This window comes from Callithrix jacchus, chromosome 16 (assembly GCF_049354715.1).
Source record: "Callithrix jacchus isolate 240 chromosome 16, calJac240_pri, whole genome shotgun sequence".
Taxonomy (NCBI): Eukaryota; Metazoa; Chordata; class Mammalia; order Primates; family Cebidae; genus Callithrix; species Callithrix jacchus.
In genome coordinates, this window is record NC_133517.1 from 94,994,155 (window position 1) to 95,013,975 (window position 19,821).

The window sequence follows — 19,821 nt, forward strand, 5'->3', positions numbered from 1 at the left end:
TGGAAAGTCTGAAAACTCCATATTAAAATGAGGACATTTATGTGAGCACCTTGGAAGGTCAACCTTGGCACTCTCCCAAGCAGATGTAATATTGCCAATGTCAAGTTGCTGCTCACTGGCAGCAGCTAGCCTTAGATCTTAGAGGTCTTCCAAATTCAATCATTTGAACAAATGCTAGTATTTGCAAGCACCTTGGTGTGTTGGGCGCAGGAGCCTTGCAAGGGTTATTTTTGGTGCCCCATTTTCCAGTAGAGCAAGGCTGTTCCTGTAGGCTTTTCTTTAGTATGGTGACACTCACTGACACTCATGGTGAGGCCCCAGGAGTAGCACCTGGGAGCTTATTAGACATGCAAATCCATGACCACACCCCAACATTCTAAATCAGCGTCTCTGGGGGTGGGGCTTAGAAAGCCACATTTTAACAGCTCTCCAGGTGATTGCTATGCCCACTGAAGTTTGAGAAGCACTGCCTTTGCAGCTATTGCAAACTTTTGGAACGTGAAGAAATAAACTTAAGGCTGTGAGTAAAACAACCCTCACTGCACCAGTACACACAATTTTTCCATACTCATGGCATACTTTCAAATAGTCCTGTAAAATAAGGAAATTGGATTAGAGAAGTGGTTTTCAAACAGTGTTATTTGATCCCCTTAGAGCCAAAGGGGTCACTGGGCCAATTCACTCAACTAATGTAATGTTTATAATATTTCATTTGTATGTAAGATTCTAAGACTTAAGAAACATTGAAAAAACCTCTGGTTGAGATGACCTAAAGTCCTCTCTTGCTCAAATGTTCTATGGCATTGTGTATATGTGTCAGTTGGATTGATTCAGCATGTGTGGTATCTCTATTTAATGCTTACATAGATACATATTTTGTTTCATTTCAAAATATTAGCACTGGCTTATGGCCAGAAGTGCTATTTTCCCATTTCCTGTCCTTTCTGGCCTAGCTAAGGTGTTTTCCCATAGATCTTTCTACCCTGAATGTATGTATAATTTCTAGAATAGCAGTTAACCCTTGTTGGCATGTCATTAGTTGCTTTACTATCTTTTATTGGTGTTTTGAACATGCAAAAAATTGCAGAAAGTATCATTGCATGTTTGCTTATATCAGCTTATGTGTTTGAGCTAGCCATGTAAGCAGTGAGTTATCATATATTTTTTAATGGAGGGGCTTCAGCAGGCAGGATCAGAGTTGTTCTAATTCCTGTTGTGTACTTGACTTACATGACATCCCACATGCTCGAGCAAGTGCCTGTCCTTTCTGTGCTTGCATTTTCTTGTCAAAGGGCCATGATAATATACTGCCTCCCTATGTCACATGGGGTAGCTCCAGAATTTCTACATAGAAGGGGGTTTGGGGCAGTAATCTTTTAGCTGGGGATAGTAGCTCTCAGCACCTGGTACAGTGCCTGACTCACAGTAGCTCTTCAATAAATACGTGAAGTGCAGAAGAATTTGTAACTCAGATGTTGACTAGGGTCAGCTGATTCTTTGATATATAAAACGCACTCGAACTCTGTCCTAGGTGCTCTGCAACCTTAGAAGCTTATGGTCTCATGGTCCATTCTGGCTCTGATTTTTGGTTGCTACAGAACTCTCGGTCACATGCTGAGAATGCCTCACTTGTGACTCTTCCCCTCTCTGCTCTGTGTGAACTTACTACCAACTTCTTCTCCTTGGTTTACCCCAAACAATTCTTATACATGCCATTTGTGTGCAGTGGATGCTCTTAGTTATCTGTGGATACCAGCTGGGAAACAGTACCACATAGATAATTTAGGGTTAGTTTTCTTTTTAAAAAACGATATCCTGGGGAATAGCACCTTTGATACGATGTGATGAAAACTGCACTTTACTTCTGAAGTCTAAGTCATCTGAATCCCTAACCTCAATCTTAGTATGAGAGAAACATCAGACAACTTGGAATAGAGGGCCATCCTATGATATGCCTTACCAGGACTTTTCAAAACTCTCAAGGACATCAAAAGCAAGGCAAGACTGAGAAACAGTCACAGCCAAGAGAAGCCTATGAAGACATGGTGATGAAATGCAATGTGGTAACCTAGATGGGATCCTGGAACAGAAAAAGGATATTAGGGAAACACTAAGGAAATCTGAACAAAGTGTGGTCCTCTGTTCTCATACCTGGAACAGAAAATTTTGTTCTGTGAATTTTCCTCCTTGTTTTTCTTGTCAAGGTGCTGGCCCTGGCCTCCTGCCCCATCCATATCACTGCCCTTCTCCTCATATCACTCCTGCTTTGGGGGACCTCTCAGTATCCCCCATTCTCATTAATTTTTTCATGGAGCATTTTGGGGACTCTTTGTTCCACCCTGGCTCATCCAGTTGCTCTTAAAGTGACAATTGTCTCTTCTTACTGTAAATGAACAAACTGACTGACTGTTGTGAGCTGATCCTCAGTCCAGATCCAGCTCACCCTAGTAGTTTCACCACAGGGTGAAACCCTGTCTCTACTAAAAATATAGAAATTAGCCAGGCATGGTGGCACCTGCCTGTAGTCCCAGCTACTTGGGAATAGTGTGGCCTAGCTCAGGAGAGTGGAATTGTACCAACTGGAGCACTGCCCATCATGGAGAGAAGGGTTTGCTTATCTTTCAAGGCTTTATCTCAATATTAACTATATGTTTTCCTCACAATGGACATTAAACTACGTCTAAACTATGTATTTAGTTTGGGAAAAAGTAACTTCCAGTGCAGTGCCAGGCACTGAGGACACTCAAAATTGCCCTTAGTAATGAACCTTCTAGAAATAAGTTGAGTTCACTGAGTAGCAGATTTCATGGTAAGCTTTCAAATATCATTGTCCCTGCAGAACTTATGTTCAGATTGAAAAGTGGGTCCTGAGCCATGTTATTCTTATCAAGGCCATCCTAACAAAAATAAGGGGAAGAGAAGGAAAAAAATAGTTACACTTTTCTGGAGTAGCAGATGAGTTATCTCATTTAATCCCCACAACAACATTTTAAAATAGATATTTTTGTCCCAGTTAGAGGCAAGGAAGCTGAGATGTGCATAGTAGTATAGCCTATGAATGGCCCAACCAGAGTCCAGAGTCCAGCTGTGCCTGACCCCAAAGCTTTGACTCCATTCAAAGTCCTGCCCCCTCACTGTTTTTCCAGCAGTCCTGGTGGCAATGTCATCAGAAGTACTTGACTTTTTCCATGTTCTTGACTTGTGCTTTTATTTGTTGCCAGTGCTTTCTACAGGTAGAGGTTTAAATTTGCATGTCAGTTTTCATACTCATCAGCATCCTCCTTCCCCTCACACACCTCTAGTGAACCAGTGGGTTCCTGTGAGAGATTCTGTGAGAATACATTGAAAGCCTGTTCAGGTCCGATTCTCTTCCTACCCGAGATGAATCTAAGAGCCCAACCTCCCAGCTACAGAAGACAGCATGGCTTTCTGCAAGCCATTACATATTTTCTTATGTCTTTTCCAGCTTTCTCATATGTGGCAGCTATAAGATGAAGGAAAGAAGGAGCATAATTGGGTTTAGGTGGGCAGCCAGGTAAAGAAAAATAGAGTCAAGAGGTCGGTCAGTCCTTCTGGGGTCTCAGGGTCTTTTATTAAGCCATTTCAGCCATGAACAGGGGGCATGCCTTTGTGTTCATGCCCACTATGCCTTTAGTTGGCATCACTTGGGACCATCACTGTGTTAGTCCGTTCTCACACAGCTATAAAGGCATACCTGAGACTGAGTAATTTATAAAAGAAAGATGTTTAATTGGCTCACAGTTTCACATTGCTGGGGAGGCCTCAGGAAACTTACAATCATGGCAGAAGGTGAGAGAGAAGCAAAGGCACATCTTACATGGTGGCAGACAAGAGAGGGCAATTGAGTAAAGTGGGAAGAGCCCCTTATAAAACCATCATATCTCCTGAGAACTCACTCACTATCATGAGAACAGAATAGTAGAAACTGCCCCCATGATCCAATCACCTCTTACCAGGTCCTGCCTTTGACACGTGGGGATTATGGGGATTACAATTTGAGATGGATGAGCTTTGGATGGGGACACAGAGCCAAACTATATCAATCACCTAACCTTTACTGTCTGAGGGAAGGAGTGATGCTGCAGACAGGAGTCATCAAGCTGAAGACCACAATACACACTGACACCTCATGCTTCATATCTGTCTTAGTCCATTCTGTGTGGCTGTAACAGAGTACCCAAGGATGGATAATTGATAAAGAAAAGAAGTTTATTTGGCTCATGGTTCTGATGTCTGGAGAGTCCCAGGCCATGGTCCCACTATTTGCTTGGCTTCTGGTGAGGGCCATGTCCCACATCAAGACATGGCAGAGAAGCAGAAAGGCAAGGAGGCAAATACAGGGAGGGACCTCACTTTATAACAGCTAATCCAGTCTTTCGAGAATGAACTCCCTCCTCTAAGATGGCATTAACATACTCATCATAAGCGATCTGTCTCCATGACCCAGACACCTCCCATTAGGCCCTACTTTGCAACATGACCACAACAGCAATCAAATTTCAGCATGAGTATTGGAGGGGAAAACCATATTTAAACTGTGGCAATATCTTTAGAAGACTTCAACGGAATGACTTTTGGCATTGGATGAGGGGATAGATTTGAACAGCTTTGTAGCAAACACAGTTGATGCAACTTAGTGGGTTTATGGGGTTCTTCTGAATTAAAAAATTAATCCAATTACAACAACGATAGAAGCAGAATTCTGCCATTTGCCTTCTTAGGAGCAGTCTAGTTTCTGTTAAACCATGTTAGGCTTTGAGACCTGAAACTTAACAGCTGTGTAGAGTAATGCACTGCTAGAATGTAGTTATCCTATTCAGCCAGAACAATTTTGGGAGTAGATAGAGCTTTTGTGGTTGAGGCCACAAACATTCTGCAAAAAGTTCAGACTCTCTTAATGGTAGAAATCTGTCCTCCAGGAGGGGGCAGGCAGTACCATTGATGGAAAATTTGCAAGGAAGGAATTTGTTCCTATAGCACTATTACAATGCAATAATACACAATGCAATTAAAGGATCACTGTGGGTAAAAAGAGGTTGGGAGAAAAAGTAGAAACCAGTAGAAGCAATCTAAATAAATGAACAAAATCTCCATCATTTCCTTATTAAAGAGTAAAAGGCATTGAAGAGGTTATTTCCTGCCTTCGAATACTCTGCAGAGTAGAAACTGAAATAAGTAGGGACTTGGGCTGAGAAATGATCTGTGATAGCTAAGTCACTACAGAGATAAATCAGGGATTGGAAAAATAAAGCCAGTAAGAATCAAGTTACAGGTAAGTTACTTAATATTTATAGAGCTGCTTTTCCTCATCTGTCATCTCCTTCTCATCATTATTATTATTGTCTATAGTATTTCTCTGACAGCACTTTGAGGATTGTACCTAAGTGGCTAAGCTAAATGATGTACACGCTATTATCTGTAAACACGTGTGTGTGTGCACGCGCACACACACACACACACACACTCTCTCTCTCTCTCTCTCTGTTAGATTTATTTCTACTTTCTACATTTTTCAGACCTGAAATCAATCTAAGAGCTTGGGCCTATCTAGTCTACAGGAGGATGAAAGTTGTAAAGTATTAGGTTGAATCATGTGAAATTGTCTTTGTAAGTCAAAAACAGCCAAACATCAGTCATTTCATATGAGTCAACATGGAAAATTCTAGATGTATCACAAAACGTAATGAAATGTTATCCATTATCTGGTAGTAGTTACCAAGATGAAGTTTCATGCTGGAAGAAATTAAAAAGTCCTTCTGAGGTGTGTCTTTTGTGCCAGGCAGAAGCCACCCTGGGCTCTTAGCCATTGGCCCTGTCTGAAAATCAGAAGACCTGTGTTTTACTTAGGTCTTCATTAAAAGATGTGATAATTAATTAATACTCTCCCCCACTCTGTATCTTTTTAAAAATTTCTACTAGTCAAATAAATAAATGTTGAAGGGCTTTGAAAAGCTAAAAATTATGTTAAAGTAACCACATCATCATTTCGAAGTGTAGGGGGAATAGATTGAAGGCTCTTCAGAAACAGGAGAATGGAATCTTGAATAATAGAACCCACTCAGATTTCTCAATTCATTCAGAATAGTATATCCACTAGCTAATACAGGTAGGAGATTTCTCCCCTTAATGTGAGAATGGGCCTGCAGAGCTTGGCTTAGATAAAAATGGAGACATAATCTGGATGATACCATATTTTTTTAAAATTAACAATAACTGTCGCTTTGTGCTGAGAACTGTAAGGAACAAATGGTTCTGTATGTCACCAGTTTTAATGGAGACAGGTGGTGTGCTCGGCTCTGCCCTGGGCGCTTTCCTCACTTGCAGAGACTGCTAGTGTTGCCAAATTCCAAGGTGGTTTAAGGCTGCACCAATGAAAGCTCCAACCTGCTTCTCCTGTGAACACAGTAGAATCTAATCACAACTCATTCAGGATTGGATTCTCAAGCAACTGGGGTCCTCAGAGATGCTTGGATTGCATTTTGCTAGCTGGTATTTTTTCACCAGACAATGGGGCTTCAGTCAAGCTCTTTCAGGACTTTTGCTGAGATTTTACTTGGAGGGGAAAAAACTTTACGATAGAATTTGAAGAACACAACGTGAAGAAGGCATATGCCATTTGGACCAGCATTTTTTATTTTACGTGAGAGTGATGTGGAGGGTTTTGGGGAAAGGGTGGCTAGATGGCAGGCACAGAGAGTGGAGAAAGAAACTACAAGCCCTTTCCCTGTGCCAGGTACTGGGCCGTAACAGTGCATGCATTATAGCGTGGATTTTTCACAGCGTCCTATGAGTCAGGGGGCATTGAGACCCATCTTAGGGATAAAAAGACTGAGCTCTGACAGCAGAGCACTCTAGGCAGTACTTTGGTGTCAACCCCTGACCGCAAAGAAATGAGGTCATGACTTTTTTTTTTTTACCATGGCTTAGTCCTAGATTAAACTACAGCCTGGAAAAATCTATTTGTCACAAAAATTATGTATTGATCTCCTTGTTTGATCCAGAAAAATTGCTTTAAGGTACAAGGGGCTACATGAATTGGAAGTTAAATCTATTATTATTTTTTTTCATTTAAGAAAACCTGCCCTTTAGAGTTGGCCATTTGTTTCCAGCTTTTGTGATTTCCTCATCTTGGAGCAAAACTTCTTCATTCTGCGAAGACCCACTTGAGTAGCCTCTTTTAGCTACGTAGATATAAAGCTAGTACCTCCTACTCCAGAGTTTGAGAAACCTGGAGGTCCGTACATGGGTAACACTGGTCATAAGTTTTCATACAAAGCTGAAAGTGATGAGCTGATTTGCTTAACACCTCTTAAGGAGCAACCCATCATATTCTGTTTCCCTCTGAGGCTCTGACTTGTTCTCATGGCTAGGGATCTGGGTGTCACACAGCACTGGAGTTGTCAGAAGGGAGGTTGCTGATGCTGAAACTTCTTTGGCTAACCTGCCTTGGCAGAGCATCTGGCCTGAAATGACTCTGAGGATGAGTGCATTTGTGCGTGTGTGCGTGTGTGTGTGTGTGTGTGAGTGTGAATTTCAAGAGCTGTGTCAACAAGCAGCTCTAATGCTGGGAATGCAGGCCTACTTTGGGGTAGAGTCCAAGAAAGTGAGGCTGGGAGAGAACAATCCTCACCCTCTGCTGCCTTGCTGGTAGCAGTGCGGGGCCTTGGTTCCCAGGACTCTTGTTGGCACTGATAACCCGTTAGGCCCTTGTGTTCTGAGATGCCTGCTAGCTGGCAGGCCCTGGCACTGGAGGACTGTGTTTTTAGCAGCACCACTGTGGGTGTCTCTGTGGCAGAGCATGGGACACTTAACCAATTGATTCAACTGTCTTCTTCCTCTTCTCCAAAGAGACAGTAGCCACGTCTGACTACTTGGATTGAATAGGGGCTCCTAAGATTCCCATTCCATCAGACTAGGGTTTCTCAGGAAGAAAGGCATTTTTATTACCAAATGAGGACTCGATCTTGGAGTTATATTGTTTTTACATCAAAATGTGGTGAAGACGCACTTGTCTTCCTAATAAAAATCCTTGGATTTTAAACATTCCTTTGAATTCCTCGATGCTGTTTGCTTTCCTCCTCTTAGAAAAATGGGAGTCTAGCACACTTGCTTAGCAACTTCCATTGTGGTTTATAACGCTGTTCACAAATCAATTGCTAAAACTATGTTATCACCAACAGATAGGTAAAAAATGAAAATAATTTGAATTTAGTTTGTTCCAAAAATTTTTGGCAGCTGTTTTGAAAGCTCTAGTTCTTTCCCTTCATCAGGCATTCCAACTGCTTTTTATCTTAGATACGTTATATACTACTGAACACACACATATATGTTCTAAAATTAGCATCATGAATATATTATTTTATATCCTAATTTGTTCCCCCATATAATATTATTTCATTATTATTTTTCAAAAACATGACTTTTAATGGCTGCATTCGCTTGTATAAATGTGCCGTGGTTTAATTAAGCAGTGTGTTGGACACAATGGGCATTTCCATCTTCATCATTAGAAAGCATTCGATGGTGAACAAACTTGCACCTGAATCTCTGTGATCTTCTCTGATTATTCCTTTAAGGTGGACTCTTGAATATGAAAGTTTTAGATTGGAGAGCAAGTTTAAGCATCTCCATACCTATGTCACACAGTTCCAGATAAGAATGTGAAGCTTACCATATTCTTGCCAACATGTATTCTAATTTTTTAAAAAATGGTTGCCAACTTGATTTGTAAAAAACGTGTAACTTTACTCTTCCTCTCTTTTTTTTTGCTTTGATTGCCATTGAGTTAAACTATTTTATTTTACTGATACTTTGTATTTAGTGAAATATCTAATAATGTTCTTTATTTTTTCCATCAGAGTATTTACCTTTTATTATTACATTATTTGCAAGTGTTATTTATATTTTAGGGATATTAGCTCTTTGTCATAATCATAGCAAGAATGTTCCTAAAATTTTTATGCTGTTCATTAACATACAAAAGCTTTTCTTTTCACCCAGTCATACCTATCAGTTTATTCTTTTTGATCTATTTCATTTTATTAAGTGACAAATATGAGTAATGTAGGAATAACACAGCACAGCATTGCTATTCCTTACAAATTATTCAGGCAATAGAAAATCTTTTCCAAAAATAAGTGTTTTTACTTTCAATCTGCTATTGCTCTTTTCTCATGCTTGAGAAGAAGTGGGCATTCCTAACACACTCCTTAAGAAGCCTTTTGGAGTCACTCTTCCTTCCGTGTTTCCCATTCTGTGCTGAAACATTTTCTATTTTTATGAAATATGTGTGCTGCCATACCTATTTTCCTGTGAGACATCATTCTTCTCCCCCTGCAGGCTTCTGAGCAGAGGAAAAAAAGAAAAAGAAAAAGAGACATCATTCTTCTTTCAAAATTAGGCAAATCCTTGACTGTCCTCATGGATAATTTCGATTTCTGTAAATGTTTAGACATTTAGACAACTGTTTAGACATTTTAATATGGTATTTGTGGCAGAGATTGGCTCGCTCTTCATCAAACATATCCTCTTCCTTCTGGTTACACAGCTAAGTCTCTGGGTTATGGCACATAAAATGACTGTATGAGCAGAAGTCATGTGTGCCAGTTCCAAACTTGGCCCAAACCACACCTTTGACCAGGCACTGTCCTCATACTGTTTCTATGGTGGCTTTGGAAGCCCAGCAGTGGAGTGGTGGAGCCACACGATGGAAGGCTACTGGGACCCTGAGTCATCACCAGTCAGAACCTTGCCTTTGAATCTGTGCAAGGGAGAAATAAAAACTTCTCTTGGATTGCACCAATGAAATTCAGAGGGTTATTGGTTATAGAAACTGGTGTTACCTTAACTAATACTGTATTCTTGTGGTCAAGTTAGAGAAACTTTAGATTTGTAATAGATGATATCATTGGATGCAAAGAAAGTAGATTAATATAAGCTGATGTCAAAGCGGAGGGATATGTCTAGAGGCATGCCACTGAGTTCTGTCCTTCTATTCACAGGTGAGAGGTGGTCAGCAGTCTGGAAACTCTAGAATAAGATAGTTTGAAGAGAGCCATGATCAATATTTTCATATATCTCAAGATTTTTTAATGCATGGTTTAAGAGAAGATCATTATAACTAATGACTAGAAATTAAAGAAAAGCTTATTTTAGCTCATAACAAATAATTTAAAATAATAGGTTGTACTGCCTTGGAAACACATGATGTTCCATTCATTATAAGAAGCTGGTTATTTCCTGTCATGGATTTTTTTTTTTTTTTTTTTTTGGTAGAGACCATTTCCTTTACGTATCTAAGATTCAATGAGACTGTGAACTACTGTATGACACTCTTATCATGATTGACTTCTTAGTGATATCTTTCCAGATGGTTTCTCTCTTCCTGAGATTGTGGGGCTGATAGGCTGTGTTTGTGATGCCCTCATTTGAATTCACAGTAGCTTGTTTTGCTAATAAGGAACTTACCTTTTAGATCCACTGTTATCAGGTTTGTTTTTCCGTTGCAGGTATGAAACTTGGATATTTATTGGCTCATATAACAGAAAGTTCCTAAGAAGAGCAAGTTTCAGGAAAGGTAGGTTTAGAAACTCTAATATATTGTCAATGCCTAGGTTCTTTCCATTCCTTCATCTGCCAGTTGCAGGTTCTTTCCATTCCTTCATCTGCCATTTGCAGGTTCTTTCGATTCCTTCATCTGCCATTTGCAGGTTCTTTCCATTCCTTCATCTGCCAGTTGCAGGTTCTTTCGATTCCTTCATCTGCCAGTTGCAGGTTCTTTCCATTCCTTCATCTGCCAGTTGCAGGTTCTTTCCATTCCTTCATCTGCCATTTGCAGGTTCTTTCCATTCCTTCATCTGCCAGTTGCAGGTTCTTTCGATTCCTTCATCTGCCAGTTGCAGGTTCTTTCCATTCCTTCATCTGCCATTTGCAGGTTCTTTCGATTCCTTCATCTGCCATTTGCAGGTTCTTTCGATTCCTTCATCTGCCATTTGCAGGTTCTTTCGATTCCTTCATCTGCCAGTTGCAGGTTCTTTCCATTCCTTCATCTGCCATTTGCAGGTTCTTTCCATTCCTTCATCTGCCAGTTGCAGGTTCTTTCGATTCCTTCATCTGCCATTTGCAGGTTCTTTCCATTCCTTCATCTGCCATTTGCAGGTTCTTTCGATTCCTTCATCTGCCATTTGCAGGTTCTTTCGATTCCTTCATCTGCCATTTGCAGGTTCTTTCGATTCCTTCATCTGCCAGTTGCAGGTTCTTTCCATTCCTTCATCTGCCATTTGCAGGTTCTTTCGATTCCTTCATCTGCCATTTGCAGGTTCTTTCCATTCCTTCATCTGCCAGTTGCAGGTTCTTTCCATTCCTTCATCTGCCAGTTGCAGGTTCTTTCGATTCCTTCATCTGCCAGTTGCAGGTTCTTTCCATTCCTTCATCTGCCAGTTGCAGGTTCTTTCCATTCCTTCATCTGCCAGTTGCAGGTTCTTTCCATTCCTTCATCTGCCATTTGCAGTGCCAGTTCCATCCGGCAGCAGTTCCGTCCCCCATTGTGGGAAGTGATGCCAGAAACAACTGGAGTCACATGCCTTCTCGGTCATGCCCTCGAGAGTTGATAGGTTGCAGGAAACAGAAGTGGGAAGCCTAGTGCCATGTTAAGGAGATCTAGACAGTGAAGTGGGATACGTGAGGTGCAATGAGATGAGAGGGAGTCTTAAGAAAGCAGGAACAGGAGGTTAGATAATGTGTGCTCAGTAATTAATAGTTTCTTAGGTTCTGGAGCAGAGGTATGGCATAATGAAAAGCATGTTTAGAAAGTCTAGCTTGGTGTCATTTCATTTGGAAGAGGCTTCAGAGAAAAGAGGTTTCCTTTTTGAGGTCCTTTCAGTGGTGTGTTGGAGTAGTTCATAAGAGTTTATAAAAGCCAATTGATAAATTTTCAGGAATTTTGTATGCCAGCTATTAAACTCTTGGCAGCCAGAAATGGACTGTGAGGGAGTATTTACACCATGGAAACTGGCAAACGTATGAATCAGGTCTCTTTCCCTTTGTAAAGCCAATTTACTACTACATTGCAGGTATTTTGCAATACGTCTTTGTTGTTGTTGTTGTTTTTAACCTGCCACAGGAGTAGGAGTAATCCTAGTAAATAAAAAGAAAAAATCAATTATAAGACCAAAATACTATCACAACCCCCCCCCCCCCCGTGGGGTCAATTATAAGTTATTGCTTTATGAGAAACAAACCTAAAAATCTATTCTCCTTTATTCCAAATTAATATGGACTAAGTTTATTTAATTTCAAGTATTGCAAAGGCTTAACTCTAACTTAGTGCTTCTCAAACTATAGTGTGCATGCCTGTTACCTGGGGATCCTATAAATGCAGATTCTGATTTCGTAAATCCGGAGAGGTAGCTGAGATTTTGCATGTCCAGCAAGATCCCAGGTGATGCCATTGCTACTGGTCTAGGGACTCTGAATAGCAAGGATCCAAACCTCATTCAGGGACTAATTTTGTAACCTGTTGCAGGAGAAAAGGGTGAAGGAAGCAGGCTGTCAGAAGCATCAAAACTAATTTGATTGAAGCTAGGTCCTATGTAGGCCAGCAACCAGATTGGCTTGACTGGCTCGAGCAAATAAAGAAGTGAGAGCAAACTGAATGGAAGGGATGTTTATCCTTCTTTTGTGTTTGTTTCTGTTGTAGGTAGATCATATTTATTATCAAGGTAAAAAGATGAATTACAGACTCCCAACTGGAGTTTGGCAGACTCTGCCATGACACAGCTTTGTCTATAAGACACATTGCTTTGTTTTCCAACTTGTTGCCCAGGAGTCATTTTTCAAGGGTGAATAATTGCCAAGTCACTGAGTTTGGTGTCACTGGGGAGATTATTATGGGTTTTTGAGTAGTAAGGTATAGACTTCTGCATTTTATTTTGGAATAACAAAACATATAAGCCACATTTGGTCCTTTGCTTTAATAGTGTTTCTAGGAACTCTCTTTTGAGATAAACTATGTCTCTTGGACTGTAGATTTTCATCTAGGGTTTTGAAATTTCACTAAATATAACTGGGTGGAACGCCAAATTTTACTGCTCTTTCTGAGGTTTCTCTGGATTCTGTTTTGATAAATATTTCACTATGGCCCAAGCCAAGTGACTGTAAAGCTAAAGCCAGCCTCTGTTTTTTCCTTTGGAAATTAGAGTAGAGAAGAGAGTTGAGATAGAGTGGAAATGCAGGGTCCCTGCAGAGTTGGCTAGAAAAGCCTTTCTAAATTTGAATTAAAAGCATAATTAGCATGCTAGACACAGTGGCTCATACCTGTAATCCTAGCTACTTGGAAGGCTGAGGCAGGAGGATATCTGGAGGCTACGACTTTTAAGACCAGCTTGGACAACATAGTGAGATCCCATCAATTAAAAATAAAAGTATAGTTATCAAATAGACACTGGATTCAAAATACCCCAGCATTACCACAATCAGCCTTTCAGAGATACTGTGTAGGCAACAGTAGTCCAGTTTTTACCAACAAAGGACTAATTTATCATTGGACAGCACTGAAAACTTTGACCATGAGATAGAAAAAATGATTGAACTTTAATCCTGGAAAAGACCTGAGAAATACTCAAATTTACATTGCAGGATTTACAGATGAGAAAACTAAAGCTTAAAGTATGTTATGACTTGCCCAAAGTTATCTTTCTTGCTGGAAACAGAGCCAAGGCTAGAATTCAGGTTCCCTGATGTTTTCTATTATACCACAACATTATTGACTTATTATTTACCAGGTTCTGTGCTAAATATTTTACTTATATTATCTCATTTAATTCTCATCAAACCATCTGTAATAGCTACCATTCATTTATTCATTTATACTATACATATTTATTACACACCTACCATGTGCCAGCCACTGTCCAAGGTGCTAGGGATACAACCAGAGTTACAACACTTATGTTCTTTCTAATGGGAACAGTAGACAATGATTAAATACGCCAAACTGTGATCCTTTAGAAAGCTATGAGTGCTATGGTGGAAATGAAACAGGCTTGTTAAGATGATGGTGGGTACCTGAGGAGGAGGAGAATGGCTTCAAATTTAGGATGTGATATTTGGGTAGAGACCTAAGTAACAAGAAGAGTGTTTCAGGCAGAAGAAACAGCAAATGCAAAGCCCCAAGGAGGGAAGGAGTTTGGAATATTCAAAGAATGGGATCAATTAGGGTGATCAGACTATATGAGTGAGGGTAAAACTGAAGTAAAGGGTCCTCAACGCCAAGGTAAATTGCTGAGGAAGTGGAAAGCCTCTGGGGGGTTTTAAAAGCAAAGGAGCCAATGATCCAATTCATGGCTATTATTGTTCCTTTTCTGTTACTTCCTCATTTGACAAGTGAGAAGTCCAAGTTCACAGAGGTTCTGTGACTTGCTTCAAGTCATCCAGCTGTTAAGTGACACAGGTGTCACCAGGTCTGACTCAAATAACTCCAGATCCCAAGCTGAGCTGTTTCCATTTTTTCTGATATCAGTTTTCGTGTCCTCTAGCCACACTATTCCTACTTGTAAAACAGTCTGTTAAATAACATTTTTTGATTTGAAGTTTTCGATCTAATTTTTTTTTCCTGAAAAATGGGACAGGGGCAGTGTGCTTCACTACATTCTATTCTATTCTTCACTGCATCCTATTCTACCAAAGGAACTGATTTTTTCCTTGGGTAGGTTCTGATGCTTTAAAGTCCTCTAGCAGCAGAGAACGATCCAAGATGGCCGATCGCTAACATCCCGGGATTGCAGCTCTCAGGGAAGGCGCGGAGAACTAGAGGACGCCACACTTTCAGACAAAGTCTGGTCACTCACGGAGCAGAAGATCCCCCAGTGGTGGAAACACACGGGTGGCCAGCGCGACTCTCGTGGTCGGCGCAGCGGTTCCGCCGGCACCTCAGCTCTCGGAGCAGAGTAAACGGGACCGGTTTCCCTTCTGACCGAGGTTTGGAGCCCCGGGAAGGCAGAGTCGCCTACTATGGACACAAGAAGGAAGCCAGACAGGAGAATCCTGGGCAGAAAAGCACCATCAGTTTTAACGCCGCTGCTCTGGCCCTGGGAACTAACAACCTGGACGTCCACTCAAGAGACCTAATCTGAAAGTTGGTAATTTCAAAGAGACAGGAGGATAAATTTACAATGACGGGAAGAAACCAGCGTAAAAAAGCTGAGAATACTCAAAGTCAGAAGCCTCTCCCTCTAAAGATGATCACAGTTCCACATCAACAATGGAACAAGGCTTGATGGAGAACGAGCGCCTCCTGATGACAGAATCACTCTTCAAGGAATGGATAATAACAAACTTCGGTGAGTTAAAAGACCATGTTGTAGCCCAACGTAAAGAAACTAGGAACTTTGACAAAAGGCTTGATGAAATCCTATTGAGAATAGACAACTTAGAGAGCAGTATGAGTGAAATAATGGAACTGAAGAATACAATACAGGAACTCCGAGAAGTATGCACAGGTTTAAACACTCGAATTGTTCAAGCAGAAGAAGGGATATCAGAGGTCAAAGTCCAACTTAATGAAATAAAACGTGAAGAAAAGATTAGAGAAAAAAGGATAAAAAGGAATGAGCAAAGTCTCCAAGAAATGTGGGACTATGTGAAAAGACCAAATTTACGTTTGATAGGTGTACCTGAATGCGACGGAGAGAATGAATCCAAGCTGGAAAATACCCTTCAGGATATTATTCAGGAAAATTTTCCTAAACTAGCAAAGCAGGTCAACATTCAACCCCAGGTAATACAGAGAACACCACAAAGATATTCCTCAAGAAGACCAACCCCAAGGCACATAATCGTTAGATTCACCAGGGTTGAAACGAAGGAGAGGATACTAAGGGCAGCCAGAGAGAAAGGTCGGATAACCCACAAAGGCAAGCCTATCAGACTTACAGCAGATCTCTCGGCAGAAACTCTACAGGCCAGAAGAGAGTGGGGGCCAATATTCAACATCCTCAAAGAACAGAACCTTCAGCCCAGAATTTCATATCCAGCCAAACTAAGCTTCACAACTGAAGGAAAAATAAAATGTTTTATGAACAAGCAAGAACTCAGAGATTTTATTACCACCAGGCCTGCTTTACAAGAGCTTCTGAAAGAAGCATTACACACAGAAAGAAACAACCAGTATTAGCCTTTCTAAAAATACACCAAAAAGTAAAGAGCACCAACATAAAGAAGAATTTACACCAACACATGGATAAAACAGCCAGTCAACATCAAATGGCAGTAACCCTAAATTTAAATTGACTAAATTCCCAATCAAAAGACACAGCCAAAACCCAACGGCATGTTACATCCAGACCTGTTTCACATGCAAGGATACACAAAGACTCAAAACAAAGGGATGGAGAAAGATTTACCAACCAAATGGAGAGCAAAAATAAATAATAAATAAATAAAAAGCAGGAGTTGCAATTCTTGTATCGGATAAAATAGATTTTAAAGCAACAAAGATATAGTGGTAAAAGGATCAATGCAACAACAAGAGCTAACGATCCTAACATCCAGATAGGAGACTTAGACTCAATGAGACAGAAAATTAATAAGGATATCAAGGACTCGAACTCAGATCCAGAACAAGTAAACTTAATAAATATTTATAGAGCTCTCCACTTCAAATACACAAAATATACATTCTTGTCAATACCACATCACACCTACCCATTAGTTTAAATGAAACATTGATTGGCCATTATTAATACCCAATTTTTTTCAAAATAAAGCAATATTTCCATTTACTCTCCCTCTTTCTCTTCCTCTTTCTTCCTCTCCTTTACTTATTTTTTTTTTTCTTTCCTTCTCTCAAAAAAAAAGAAATCAACTTGTAAACCTCTAGATCCAGGTCGGCAATGTCTCTTTCATTGCTTGATTTCCTTTCTTCCCTTCCCTCCCTCCCTCCCTCCCTCCCCGCTTCCTCCCTTCCTTCCTTCCTTCCTTCATCCCTTCCTTCCTCCCTACCGTCCTTCTTCCCTTCCTTCCTGCCTTCCTCCCCCCACAAAAAAAAAAATAAATAAATAAAAATAAAAATAAATAAATAAATAAATAAATAAATAAATAAAGTCCTCTAGCAGCTACTTCAATGAGTTTTTTCTCTGACTGGTGCTGCCATTATCTTTGGATGCTGGCGAGGCTGATGTAACAGAATGGTATGGTGGATACTAGCTCATCTCAGAAAATGCATAGAAGGTGGAAATAAATGAGGTGGGAGCCCCTTAGTGTCCCTTCCTGTGAGCCTGAAAGACTTAGCAAATGATGTAATCTAATGGCAGGCTCAGTCATCTTCTTATGCCCTTCTGGAATATTTCAGTACAAAAGCCCCATTAGATAGGGCTGAAGAAGTTAGGTGTTCACTCACTGTACATGGGCCTGGGTATTGTGGAATAGGAGAGGGATGCTTTAGTGGTTCAAGAAAGACATTGGAACTCAAGTGGGATGAGGAGGTATCTGCACAATCCTAAGGTGTTGAAGCCTGAGGGGGTGAAAAGGTGTCTGCAGTAGGGAGGATGAGCAGGGATCAGCAGCAGTGAGCAATCTCTATGAGCACACTTACTGCCCAGATATTAATTCCTAAATACCATTTTCCACTAAGAGAAACCAGGGGTCTTTGGAGAAATTACAGATTTCGGAACTAGGGCAGGCAAAGTACAAGTTGAGGCTGCAACAACATGTTGTGCCAAAAAGACTCAAAGTATAATGGGGACATTTCTGAGGGACATAGAAGCCTGCTGGATGGGCCTCCCACTGGCCAAATCTGCAATAATTTGAACATCAAGAAAAGTGATAACAGATAATAACTCAGTGTATAAGACAGGAATCTGAGTTCATATTAATATAAATAAATTAACAAATAACTGGAAAGATTTTTTGAGTATTGGGATATTTATGCAGTCTTAAAGTACCTTCTTATGAAATATATTCAAATTAAAAAAGAAAAATGAGTACTCTGGTGTGTTTGCCAGGTTTCTCCAGCTAACATCACCAGGAATGGGACAAATTGAGATTATATGCCACCTGCAAAGTCCAGAGAGAAGAACACAGCATCACTCCTGTGATATTCCCACAAAAGATGCATAACCTGGACCTGATTGTGGGAATACATCAGAAAAAATAAAATTTAGGGACACTTAAAAAAATAACTAGCTTGTCATCTTCAAAAATGCTAAGTTCATGAATGTCAAGATCAAGAATCTGTGGCAGACTGAAGGAAGCTCAATAGCCATGACAATTTAAGGCAACCAGTGATTCAGAACTGGCTCCTTTTGCTAGAAAAGACATTGTTGGGACTAATGGATAAACCTAAATGGGGTCTGAGGATCAGATAGTACTAATTCTTCAATATTTTGTTTCACAATTTCGAGGTTCATGTTGTGGTTATAGGATTACTGGAGTAAAGCATTCATGGGCTGATGAAAAATGTCAGCAACTTACTTTCTAATGCTCAAAGGTACTGTTTCTGTAACTTTTCTGAATATTTAGAATTGCTTCCACATGATGCGTTTAAAATATAAAATAAAAGCGAGCTAGAAGTTCAAGGAATTAGCATCATTCATATACTGTGCAGTCGCGTTTATACTGAAACCTTGTGAAGCATGCTAGCTCTGAAACCAGATCCCAGGTTCAAATCCTATTTCTGAAAGTTTTTGGGTGAGTTATTTAGCCTCCTTGTCCTCAGTTTCTTCTTCTGCTAGAGCAGTTGAGGGATAGTGACCCATTTTTTGGGACTGATTGATAGGAGATTGTAGTGAGATAATCACACAAAGACCCTAGGACAGGTTCTGTCATATGACAAACAGTCAGCATCTCTTAGCTATTGTTCTTATTATTTCTTAAGCAGCGAAAACATCTATGTAATGTAGTCCCCTCAGTCCTTTAATAGCAGCTCCCTTGAAAGAGCTCCAGGATGTTTCCTCCTGGGCTCGATTCCTCCCTATGTCAGTGATGTAATAACAAAGCTTCGGATTATGTGACCAATTATGCTGTGCAAGTAAATTCCTACAAGCATTATGAGATTACAGCCACAGGGTTATAGAATTTCCTAAGAGCCATTAGGAAGCCTGTTGGTCCATCCTTGGCCAACTAGACTTCATTGTGTGATTTGACCAGACAAAAACATGTTGATTATGAGTGCCCGCAGCCAAAACTGTGGAGGTCCGAAAGTTAATTTCTCTGAATTTAGAATTGCTCATTATAATTCCATTTCTAGAACTGAAAAGGACCTCAGTGATTACTCGTTCCATCCTCTCATTTTATAGGTGAGAGACAGGCCCTGCATGGTGAAAGATGCTCCGGTGGGCATACCACCGGAGTTTGAACCCTGAGCTACGCTGACACAGAAGTAGCATAGTTTGGGTCATGCTGAGGTCTCATAAGATAAAGAGAAAAGTGTTTCTGGAGTAGAAGTGCACATGTTTTATGGTGGTGGGAGGAACTTACTAGTTTCCGAGTAGGGAACCTCTGCTGTGGGGTACCTTAACCTATGACACGCCAGCCTGGGGGCTCCATTCTAATAGCTTGGTAGGGTCTCAGCTCTGAAATCTCTCAGTTTTTCTTAGGAGATCTGCATAACGTGTCTCACACAATAGACAAAGCACTGTTTCATCTTTTATTTGCCGTCCTCGCGTTCCTTCAGCCTCTTGTATAACCAGACAAGGTGTCAGGCCTTAGCCTTGGACTCCTGACTGATATCTTCTGATTCAGTGGTTGAGCCAGATTCCTCAAGTGCTCTGCTCGCTTTGTGTCCGTTTCACATTTTAGGAGACT

General features: G+C 40.5%; 1 protein-coding gene across 15 annotated transcripts in view; it reads left to right on the plus strand.

Moving 5' to 3' along the window:
• The window catches only part of NCALD (neurocalcin delta), a 471,461-nt gene that overhangs the window by 162,334 nt on the left and 289,306 nt on the right, over nucleotides 1-19,821 (plus strand). For 2 of the 15 annotated variants that reach the window (XM_078353435.1, XM_078353442.1), the window contains exon 3: nucleotides 10,530-10,597. The exons of the other annotated variants lie outside the window; for them this stretch is intronic. The gene's annotated coding sequence lies outside the window, so the exon portion shown is untranslated. The remainder of the gene's footprint in view (nucleotides 1-10,529; nucleotides 10,598-19,821) is intronic. 15 annotated transcript variants of the gene reach the window in all.